Genomic DNA, 12328 nt, shown 5'->3' with positions numbered 1-12328 from the left:
GGCAGCCAGAGTGAAGAGGGAGGAAGCTGCACCTTACAAGGCCTCCAGGTCCTAGGGAAGGAAGAAGCAGGGCAGCTTGCTCCTCTGAGAGACCAGGCTTCTCCAGCCCTGCAAAGAATTCCCCTGGAGGGACTTGATCTGTGCAGGGGAGACTGAGGACAAAACGGGTGGTAACTCTTGCTCAACTTTAAAGCAAATGCAGAGGTGGGTTTTGTTTAGTGGTTTCTGTCAAGCGCTGTTCACTGACTGTGAAGTTTGGCCCTCTGACGGCCTAGCTGATCTCAGGTGGGAGCTCGCCTTTCCAGAAGAATGGCCAGGATGGGATGGTCCCATGTGATCTCCCTTTGGGCTAGCCTTGAGGGAAGTCATGGAATTTGTGCATTCCTGTTCTGCTGTTCTTTGTTGCCCACTGAGTTGGGCCTCCAGAATGTAATCAGTCCAGTTCTATTGGACAGACACCCATTGAGTTCCAGGTGCTGTGCGAGGGCCCTGGGAATAGGAGGTCAGCAAGGCAGGTATAGTCTTTGTGCCCTTGGCCCTAATAGTAAGTGCCATAAGTGGGCATGAGGGTTGTGATGAAGGCTGTGCTATGAGGACCACGGGAGCTTCAACAGGGAACTTAGCCTGCCTGGCAGAGCCTGGGAAGGCCTTTCAGAGTCGAGTTGAGTCGAGCCCCGATGGTAGTGAGGAAGGCTGAACAGAAGGGAGGGCAGTGGGGAAGAGAAAGCAGGGCTATTCCAGTAGCAAAAAAAATGATGCCTGGCTGTTTTCTAGAGTCTGGGACCAAAGACCAGGACATGGGGTGCCTGGCCCCGTGGGTAGAGGGGCTGTGTGTTTTGAGGGCAGTGGGGAAACATGGAAGGGTAGAACATTCTGCTTTATTTCCTTTGTGAGTTTTTCTTTGAGATTATTTTTTATTGTGTAAGACACAAAATGACTATGTTCTTGTTAAAAAATATAAACAAAATAGCTAAGGTAAAAATTATAAGTGCCCTCGCAGCCTCCACTTCTTCCCGCCCCTTCCTTTAGTGGTAATTAAGGGCCTTCTCTGGGCATGTGACATGTACATCAGCCATCCACATTCACATACATGGTGCTTTTCAAAAGCAGAAGTAGGATCGTGCCTTACGTGTAGTTTTGTGTGGTGCTTTTTACTTGCTTTGGACCTTTTACCCCATATTGGTCCACTTGGTTCAACTTTGTTCTCCTTACCTGCTCCACACCATTCTTCAGAGTGAATGGTGGACTTTATTTATCTATTTCCTCCTTCAGGTGGTTTCTAGCTATTTTGCTCTTATAAGCGGCGCTATAATGCACACCCTTGAATGTACAGCTCTGTGTATATGTCTCAGTATTTCTATGGGATGGATTGCTAGAAAGTGGAGTTGCTGAGTTGCAGGGGACTCTGTTTTCCAGTTAGGAAGCTAAAAAGATAGTGGTGAGCTGCCAGGAACCAAAATAAGGCAGGCAGGAAGAAAGGTGTTTTGGAGGAGAACAGACCCTGTCTGGTTCCTGTTTTTTCTATGGCTTGGAGGAAGATAAATTCTTGGATGTCATGCTGCTGAGAGAAGTGTGATTAGGCAGAAAGTCAGGGACAAAATCCAAAATAAGAGAACCAGATGAAGTGGAACAGGGGCCCCCTTAGATGAGCAGCAGCTCTTATGAGAAGCAATTTGAGAATTGAGCCACTGTAGCTTGGTGGGGGAGGGCAAGGGGAGGTGGGTAGCGAGGCTGTGCTGTGTCCTATCTGGTGGGGTGGAGCCAAACTGACATGAGTGCAGAGAGGAGGGCCCCCGAGTCAAGAGATATATTGTGATGAGGCCCTGGGGACCGGGGGCATTTTCTGGTTTCTCTGCCTTCTCTTTATGTCTTCTCTGCCTCTCACACTCCAGGCCCTCCTGAAACACATACTCTGGCCCCTCACAGGCACCATTTATTTACAAGGGATACACATACAGGCCAGGCTTAGGGCCGGAACTCAGAGGCCTGCTTGGGGAGACTACACCCTCATCATGTGGTTGTCAGGATTTTGTTGCTGGAGACCCTCATGGCTCTGTGGCATTGGCACAAATGTAGGTATTAAGGGATGTTACTTGGTCCTTGTGACATGTACATGTGTGCCGGGAACTTCCCATTTTGCTTTTTCACTTTTTTTTATTGTGGTAAAATATACACAACATAAAAGTTACCATTTTAATCATTTTTAAATGTACAGTTCAGTGGCATTAAGTACACTCCCATTGTTGTATAACCATCACCACCATCCATCTTGGGAATTCTTTTCAGCTTGCAAAACTGAAACTCAGCACTCATTAAACACTCACTTCACATTCCCCCTCCTCTAGCCCCTGGAGGTGGAAACCACCATTCTACTCTCTGTCTCTATGAATTTGGCTACTCTAGGTACCTCGCATAAGTGGGATCATACAAGATTTGTCCTTTTGTGATTGGCTTATTGTACAGCACAGTGTCTTTAAGGTTCATCTGTTTTGTAGCATGTGTCAGAATTTCCTTCCTTTTTAAGGCTGAGTAATATTCCATTGTATGTATGTACCACATTTTGTTAATCTATTCATTTGTTGATTGATATTTGGGTTGTTTTCACCTTTTGTGCACTTTGCTTTCTGAATGCATTAGAAAAAAGTATAGTCACTTGGGAGTCTGTGTATGTGTATGTAGGTGGTATGGATTTGTGTGTGAGTGTGTATGGTGTTCATTTGCATGTTACAGCTTTTGGAAGACATTCATTCGTTCCGCACTCTGCCACCAAAGTCACCTTTCTTAAACTCAGTGTCCTGCTTAGAGCCCTGCGATGGTGCTCTGTCTCCTTCAGGTAGCCCATGTGGCCTTCATGGTCAACCCCAAGCCCCGCCTCTTTTCTCATCTCTCGACTCCTTATGTGCCAGCTACACAGGATATACCGGTGTGCTTTGGTTAGGGAAACACAGCACCGCCCAGGTTGTTTGGAGAGGATTTAACATCGGGAACGACTGACATGTATCAGCAGAGGTGGAACATGTGAACTGGAAGCAACCCAGACCAACAACTGTAAGAAGGTACCAGGATACCTGGGGCTGAAGGGACAAGTGGAAGAGATGATTCTGGAGTCAGGATCACCAGTGGGAGCTGGGACGTCCCAGAGGGGCTAAGCTAAGGGAGCTAGGAGCATGGCAGAGGCACTGAGCCAATGCTTATTGTGTGAAATGGGTTAGATGTAACAGAAATAGAAGGACTAGAGATCTAGAGCTTACACACACACACACACCCCTTAGTTGCTTGTGGTAATTAAAGTCAGAGGTACGGATAAATGTAGTCTGTGGCCAGCCATGAATCTTGCCAACAGTCACCAAGAAAGATCAATAAATCTGCCTCCTTCTAAGTCAGCACAGGTTTCACTGGAGGGCCTAGGGCAGCTCAAGGTGAAATTCTTCCTGCAAACTTCTGGTTATGGCCTGTGTAGGGAGAGAAAATCAGGGTAAGAGTCAGGTGTACTCTTGACCTACAGGATGGGGATGGTGGGTCAGGGTACCTCAGGAGAAGGAATGGGGGGGAAACATTCCTTCTTCTCAAGGGGTCCGCCTTGGACCTCCCTCTAGCCTCGGTGACTGCCACTGCAGTCAGAGGCCCTGGCTACAAAGCCAGGCCATGACCATGGATTGCTGCCCCAACCTCACCTCAGCATTGCAGAGGGCATGGTGAGATTCCTTGGCTCCCCACATCTGCTGGGCCAGGGACAGCGAGGGGAAGAGGCATGTGTGTTGTCTTGGAGGCCGTGGTGTGCGCGGGCTCACCGGATCCACTGGGTCACCTCTTCCAACTCCATCTTGAGTGACAGCATTTTAGTAACTAGAAATTGGTCATGGTGGGAGTATTTACACCATGGAAATAAAAATCTGTGCACCATCACTTTTTATTCGGGAGAGCCATTTTAGTATTGTACCACATGTCCAACTCTCAGGGTATATATTATCTGCATAGGGGTGAGGGACAAGATGGTGACACAGAAGATAAATAAGGGCATAGTTTATGTTGAAAGGAAAGCAGGTAACATGGGGCTAAATCATAGGAAGGCTTTCTATGGGAGCCACACTGGACCCCGAAGGGCAGGGAGATATGAGTGAATGGAGACAAGGGTGCTCCAGGAGAGGAGCAGCCTTAGCATAGAAAATCATCAAAGTTTGGAGATAGGGAATCATGGGAAGTAAAATTAGGTGAGTTTGCAGGCAAAAATGAAGGGCCTGGTAAACTAGGTTAGAAGATTAGACTTTACCCTATAGGGCAGTTGTTCTTAGCAGGACAGTGGCTTATGTCTGGAGACATTTTTGGTTGTCATTGTAGGACAGGGGAGGAGTGCTAGTGGCATCTAGTGGGTAGAGGCCAGGAATGCTGCTAACATCCAATGCCCCTCCTCCCAGGACAGCCCCTGACAACAAAGAACTTTCTGACCCCAAATGGCAAGTAGTGCTAAAGTTAGGAAACCCTGCTATTAGAGCTAATGCAGGTTCATGGTCAAGGATGTATTAAGTCATATTTTTAGTGCACTGCGTGGAATGAAGTAGGTGTGTGTATGTGTGTGTGCACACATATGTGACAAGAACTGGAATAAGATTGGTTAAGGTGGGTGGAGTGGGAGGTGGGCATCAGATGCTCCCTCAAGTTTCCACTGCCACCCTGGAAGGGCAGTGGTTCGTTGATCCCAAAGAACAGTGTGAGAGAGAGTTGGGAGGAAAGGCAGCAAGTCCGATTTAAGTCATGGATTTCCAGGGTAACAGAATGTTACAGAAATGACCCTGTGCACCTCTTTCTTTTCAGAGGAGGGGGATAGAGCCTCAGAAAGTGCCAGCAGGTGCCTGTTGAGTTTGAGACAGCAGGAAATCAAAGAGAAGTGACTTTGGTCAGTTGAAAATGGGTGCTTCAGAAAGAGGGCCACCTGCTGCTTCTCTGGGTAGGTGTCAGAAGAGTCCTGGGCCTGGCAGACTGGCTTTGCTTGTGGCCCCAGACAGCAGTTTCCCCTGTGCTCCTTGTGATTAGAATCTCAGACTGGTGCAACTTCCGTCCACTGCTTCTTTAGCTGGACCACTCTGACCCTCAGTTTCCTCTTCTGTTAAATGGAGATACATTAGTACCTATCTCATAGCATTGTCAGAATATTAAATGAGGTCACTGGTGTGCCAGGCAGGGGGAGCAATGAATGGGTGTTGTGATTATCAATATTTTAACACAGGAGGTTGGCAGTGGTGGGTGGGGGATGGCAGGTGGAGCAGACATGTATCCTACAGCTCCAGAGCAGCTCTGCAAGCCCCCTGGAACCTGGGGGTAGGGGGTGCCATAAATGTCACCACCCCTCTAAGCTCTCTGGCACACATTGTTAGAAGCTTCCGCCTCCCTTGGGGAGTGGGTCTTGGCAATGGAATCTGTTGCCTTAGGCAGCAGGCTGAGGGGAGGCAGGTGTGAACAGGCCAGGCCTAGTGGAGGCTGGCTGCTTCTGGGCTGCAGCTCCTGTTTTCTCTCTGGGTTGATTTGTGGAAAGTGAACTGATTTTCCCGGAAGGGAGCAGGGGCCTGAGCCCACACTGGCCTGGGGATTGGCACAACTGAGCAGGTGGTTCAGCCACATGTCGCCCACCTGTCCTTGTCCTATAGGGAGTCCTTCAGCCTGGAGCGGGGAGAAGAGTGGGATTCAAACCCATGCAGCTCTTTTGCTCACTATCTTGAATAAATTAACCTCACATCTTTGCCATGGAGAACGCCCAATTCGCTGTAGCCCAGTGAGGTGCCTAGCACAGTGGGTACTCTGCCCTTGTGAGTTCCCTTTTCTTCCGCTCCCTATATGTGAGGCCAGCATCTGGATATGGCTCCACCACCTGGGGCCCCAGTGATATCAACTGTAAGCTCTCCCTTCACCCAGAGCACAAAAGCAAGGGCTCTCAGTGACTCCTAAAAATAAATAACTCTCTTAAGTATTGAGAATATGTATTTTCTGATTGCATAGGCATAAGCAACACTCAAATATACAAAATAAAAATCAAATTTCTCCTTTGCGCACCTCCCCATTGCACTCAGTTCCTTCTTGTCCCCAAGGCCACCACCGTTTTCTTCAGGGGGTCTCCCAGCAGGACAGTTACAGCTTCTTGCGCCCTGTGTGTGTGTTGGTGGAGAGGGGATGCTTATGTTCACGCCTCCATTCACTTTGTCATGTATGTCACTTCGAATATGTGTCTCCCAGCAGTGCTAGTTCTGTTCTGCCAGGTCTGTTCTGCCAGGACTTGCAAAGGATGGGTGGGGCAGGGCAGGGTATAGGCCTGGATACCAAGTCCCCATCAGCCCTGCCCTGGCTAACCAGTGGGCCTTGGGTGGGTCTCTTTCTCTGAGACTATTTTCCTGCCACTAATCAGGACTAGGGGTGGTCTCTGTGGCTCTGACATCTCTACTTGTGTGTCTCGTGTAGCAGCTGTGCAACAGAAGCACATTAGAGGATGTGTGGTGGGTGCTTCTCCTTGAATTAATTTTCCTGCATGGAAACGAACTGATAATGGCCAATTCCAGGTGCAAATCAGCTCCAGGTGCAGCTCAGCCTGAGCAGGCATGATGGCTTCTGTACTATAAATACCTTCCCTGGAACTAGGGCAGCCCCAAGAGTGGCCCCAGTGCTTCTCAGCACCTGCACAGCTGTCAGGAGCATCACCTGTTCTGCCTGGGGTGCCCAGCCCGCTGACTGCTCCTGGGGATTTCACATTTCTTGGCCTAGTTCAGTGCTAGGCCCCTTGGATGTATTTGTTAATTTTCACAAAACCCTGGTAGAGTGGTCTAATTAGCAACAGTGGATGGTGGTTTAGCACTCAGCCTCTGGTGTATACCATCTGAGTTCAAATCCCATCTCCATCCTTTCTAGCTAATGTGAACTTGGGTAAAGTATTCAATCTGTGTATATCTCTGGTTGCCCATAGGCTTCTACAGTGTAGCATTCTAGTGAGGTTTAGAAAAGCTGGCACTGGGATAACATTTAGTGCCTGGCATGTCAAAGTTCTTGTCAGATGTCTGGTATTACTATCAACTTCATTTTGCCAATGATGAAATTGAGCCTCAGGGAGACTAAGTAATTTGTCTGAGGTGAAAGATCCAGCAAGTGGCAGGGCAGGTATATTGACCCCAAAGACCATACTTTTCCTCCTACTACAACCCACTTGGATCTGCATCTTCTGAGGATTGTTAATTGAGGGGTCAGATGCTCAAGTAAAAGTTAAAATGGACCTGGGGAAGTCTTTCTCTTGATTATACCCCGGGATGTCCACTTAGACCAATGGTAACATGGAAAAGCTGCCTCTGGGTTTCCGGTTTTTCCAGTGTGGACCTCTAAAGCTAACCTACAGGAATAGGTGGTTCTGCTTAAGTCTCTGCACCTCAGTTTGCTTCTCTATAAATGAATAGATCGGACCTGCTGAAGTTCGTGCTGCATCAACTTCCATATTTTATAACTGTTGGGTACTTTCCCCCCTGAGTGTCACCCAAGGAGGTGAAGGGGTGATCACTTATCATAGAAAGGGAAGAAACACTTCATGAGCAATTACTGTGAACTAGCATTGGGCTTGGTGTATAAAATTTGATCTCATTTAATTGTCTAACAGCCTTGAAAGATAGGTACTTTTGATACCATTTTCTAGATGAGAAAACTGAAGATAGGACAAGTTATATAATTAGACTAAGGTCATGCAGCTAGAAGGTTACAAAAACTGATGGTTATGTGACTTCAAATTCCATTGTTTCTTAGAAAGGCAGAAGGATCTCAAATCAATTACCTCAGTTTCCATCTAAAAAACTAGAAATAGAAAAGCAAAAGAAATCCAAAATAAGTAGGAGAAAATAAATAATGTAGATAAGAGTAGAAAACAAAGAAAGAGAAAACAACAACAACAACAACAACAAAAAACAGAGAAAATTAATGAAACCAAAAGCAAGTTCTTTGTGAAAATAAAACTGATAAACCTCTAGACAGTGATTAGGAAAAAAAGAGAGAACAAAGACACAAATTATTACCATAAAGGATGATGAGAAAAGGGACATCACTACAGATTCTACAGACATTTAAAGAATAAGAGACTATTGTGAAAAACTTTATGCCAAAAATTTGACAAACAGGCTGAAATGGACAAATTCCTAGAAAGACACAAACTACTAAAGACCAGAAGTAGAAAACCTGAATAGCTCTATATCTATTATAAAGAAATTAAATTCATAGTTTAAAAAACCTCTGGGAAGGAAACTCCTAGCCAAGATGGCTTGACTATTGAATTCTGCCATATTTAGGGAAGAAATATTATCAATTTTACAGTCTTCTAGAAAATCGAAGAGAAGGGAATATTTCCCATCTCATTCTGTGAGACCAATACTATCTGGATACTAAAACTGACAAAATGTTATAAGAAAACTAAACCACTATCCTTCATAAACACAGACACATAAAAAACCTCACAAAATATTAGCAACAGCATATAAAAAGGGTACTTCATTATGACCAATTGGGGCTTAGACCAATGATGTAAGGTTGGTTTAGCATTCAAAATTCAGTTGATGTAATTCACCATGACTACAAAGTTACAAGGAAAAGCCATTTAATTATGTTGCCGAAAAAAGCATTTGACAAAATCCAACATCCAACTCTATTAAAATTTCAGCGAACTAGGGATATATAAAGGATTTTTTTTTTTTCAAACTTGTAAAGGGCATTTATGAACAGCCTATAACTAACATCATACTTAATGGTGAAAGACTGAGTGCTTTCCCCATAAGATCAGAAATGATTCAGGGATGTTCTCTCTTACTACATCTATTCAACATTTCACTTGAGGTTTTAGCTGGTACAATTAGATAAGAAAAAGAAATAAAAGGCACCCAGATTGAAAAGAAAAAACTAAAACTTTGTATTTATTGATGACATGATCATCTATATGCAAAATTCAACAGGTCTACAAAAAATCTACTAGAATATTAAATTAACATGTGAGCTTAGCAACATTGTAGACCAAAAAAAATCAATATACAAAAATTCATTGTATTGATATAATAGCAATAGACAATTAAAATAAAAATAAAAATACTATTTACAATAGTATAAAAAAATGTGAAATACATAAGGATCAATCCAACAAAAATCAGCAAGGTCTGTACTCTGAAAACTATAAAACATTGCTGAGAGAAATTAAACAAGATTCAAATAAATGGAAAGATATATTGTGTTCATAGATTGGAAGACTCATTACTATTAAAATATCAGTTCTCAAACTAATCCGTAGAGTCAATTCAATCCTAACAAAAATCCTAGCATTTTTTTTTGTGGTAGAAATTGACTTGCTGATTTTAAAATTCATATGGAAATGCAAGGTATCTAGAACAGTCAAAACAACTTTGAAAAGGAAGAAGAAACTTAGAGGACAAACTACATGCCTTCAAGACATTAAAAAAACTACAATAAAGGAGACACTGGTCTATGGCCACGCTACCCTGGACAAGCCTGATCTTGTCTGATCTCGGAAGCTAAGCAGGGTCGGACCTGGTTAGTACTTGATGGGAGACCACCTAGGAAGACCAGGTGCTGTTGGCATAAAAAATAAAAATAAGGGATTATAAGGTTAACCAAGAGTTTCCCTGCCTAAAAATTAAAAAATAAATAAATAAATAAAAAATAAATTCTGTTAAAAACAAAAAGGAGACACTGTTTTTGGTATAAACAGACAAATGGACCACTGCAATAGAACAGGGAACCCCAAAATAAACCCCCACATGTATAGATGATTGATTTTCAACAGTGGTGGAAGCAATTCACTGGAGAAAGAAATAGTCTGTCAACATATGGTGCTGGAACAAGTAAATATGTGCTAAGAAATAAACTTCAATCTGTACCTTGTACTATATATAAAAAGTAAGTAAAAGATGGATCACAGATATATGAAAAATCTAAAACTAAAACTATGAGAAAACACAATAAAAAATCATTTTGGCATTAGGTTAGGCAAAGATTTCTTAGATACAACACCAAAAGCACAGTCCATAAAAGAAAAAATTGATAAACTGGATTTTAAAATTAAAATGATAATCTCTTTAAGAATTAAGAACTCTTTAAGATCTCTTTCAAATTAAGTTCTTTGAAAGACACTGTTAAGAGAATAAAAAGACAAGTCACAGACTTGGAGGAAATATTTACAAATCACATGTCTGATAAAGGAATCATATATAGAATATAGAGAACTCCTAAAACTCAGTAATAAACAACACAATGAAAAATGGGCAAAATATTTGAATAGATATTTCACCAAAGAAGATATATGAATGGCAAATAGGCACATGCTTGTTAGTTAGGGAAATGCAAATTAAAATTACAATGAAAAGCTTCTATATGCCTATTAGGAAGGCTAAAATTAAAAGAGATCCATAATACCAAGCATTAGTGAGATTATGGAGCAGCTGGAATCTTTATACACTGCTAGTGGGAAAGTGAAATGGCACAACCGCTTTGGGGAAGTTTCATAGTTTCTTAAACAGTGACATATACACCTACCACATTAGCCATTCTACTCCTAGGTATTTACCCAAGAGAAATGAAAGCATATGTTCATGCAAAGACTTATATAGCTGCTTAATTCATAATAGCCCCAGGCTGAAAGCAACTGAAATGTTCATCAATAGTGAATGGGTAAACAAATTGTGGTCCATCTAGATAATGGAATATTACTCAGCAATAAAATGGAATCAGCAATTGGTATAAGCAAGGGCATGGATGAATTTCAAAATTAGTCTGAGTGAAAGAAAGCAGACAAAAGAAAAGTACATCCTGTATGATTACATTTATATAAAACTCTAGAACACGCACACTAATCTGTAGTGACAAGCAGATCACTGGTTGCCGAGGAAGGGGAGTGGATAGGAGGGACCACAAAAGGGCACAAGGAAACTTTGTGGGATCATGTTCACCATCCTGACTGTGTGGTTATCGTGGTGATACATATGTTGAAAATGTATTAAATTGTACCCTGTAATGTTTGCAATTTATTGCATATCAATTATACTTCAATAAAGCTGTTAAACAAATTCCATTGCCTTTTCCAGATACCATGCTGACTGTCACAGGGATTCTGTTTCCATGCCAAAGAAACTATCATGCCTGAATTCATTCAAACAATTACATATCCCTTATGATCTCCAAGTCGAGTTAGTTTGATAATCCATCTGTGTAACATCCATCACAAAAGTGAGTCATGCTGGTTTGCTGGAATCTGTCTCACACTGGAGAGAAAAAGGGTGGAGCAGTCAGGATTGTATCAGGGGCTGTGAATACAAAGAGTGATTTCAACTAATAGTCCTTGAAATGCACTACAAAAGAAACTAAGTGAATCTCGATCTTCTACAAGCTGACATCATAGTTCTTAATCTCAATGTTATAATTTTCTTCCTTTATCAACTGTCTGCATTAGGGTTGATTAGTAAGTCTCTGGCCTGCTCGGAAGACATCAGGTGGAAACAGATTAGCATGTCGGTGGGGAGAAACTGATCAGATGTAGCCAGACAGCGGGGTAATTAGCATGCCTGAGACACCAGGCTGCTGCGCTGGGGCGGCCTTGGCCAGTCTCACTGTAGAGCAGTTTGTTCCTTTCCACAAAGAAATTCATTAGTGGAGATCAATGGTGAGCAGTGTGGAGGCCCCCGCCACTGCTGCCTCGAGTCTCTGTGGCTGGAAGGCAGAGTGCACATGTGAATTCGCTGACTGCTCTCCAGTGCTGGTGGGCTGCCTCCTCAGGGCAATGCAGACCCTGGAATTCTGCAATGCCCAGTATCTCACCCCAAACTCCCAAGGGAAGGGCTGAGCACTGAGCAACGGGAACTCTCTGCTTCTGTGCAGTTTGATGTGGAATTGACGCCAGGGGCTAGTTGTGGTGGTGGTGGTGGTGGGTGTCTGAAGTTGCCAAGTAAAACTCAGAGAATTCCACCTACCTCTCTTTTGTGGTTTGTCCCATGCCAGTTTGCAGACCCATGGGAGCAAGATCATAACAACTTCTAACTATTGAAGCACAAAGTTATAAATTCATTTATTCATCCAACAAGTGTTTATTATGTGTCTGCTGCATGCCAGACTCTATTCTAGGTACTGGGCATTCTCAGAAAATGACAGAGTCAAAGTTCCTGCTCTCATGGAGCTTATAGTCTAGAATAGGAGACTGGAAATAATAAATAAGAAAGCAAGAAGATAAGTACCAATAATTAATTAATAATACTTGTTATTACTTAATGTGCAAAATAATGTGACTTCTTTTCGTTCAGAGTTTCTCTTCTTGGGTTCA

The 12328-nt window shown here is 43.2% G+C and overlaps 1 protein-coding gene and 1 pseudogene across 2 annotated transcripts in view; both read left to right on the top strand.

Moving 5' to 3' along the window:
• The window catches only part of GRID1 (glutamate ionotropic receptor delta type subunit 1), a 664127-nt gene that overhangs the window by 147224 nt on the left and 504575 nt on the right, over positions 1–12328 (top strand). The gene's annotated exons all lie outside the window — the stretch shown is intronic.
• On the top strand, positions 9480–9597 carry LOC120610075 (uncharacterized; annotated as a pseudogene).

Source organism: Pteropus medius, unplaced genomic scaffold, assembly GCF_902729225.1.
Source record: "Pteropus medius unplaced genomic scaffold, Ma_sr-lr_union100, whole genome shotgun sequence".
NCBI classification, from domain to species: Eukaryota; Metazoa; Chordata; class Mammalia; order Chiroptera; family Pteropodidae; genus Pteropus; species Pteropus medius.
This window is presented reverse-complemented; position numbering and strand designations above follow the sequence as displayed.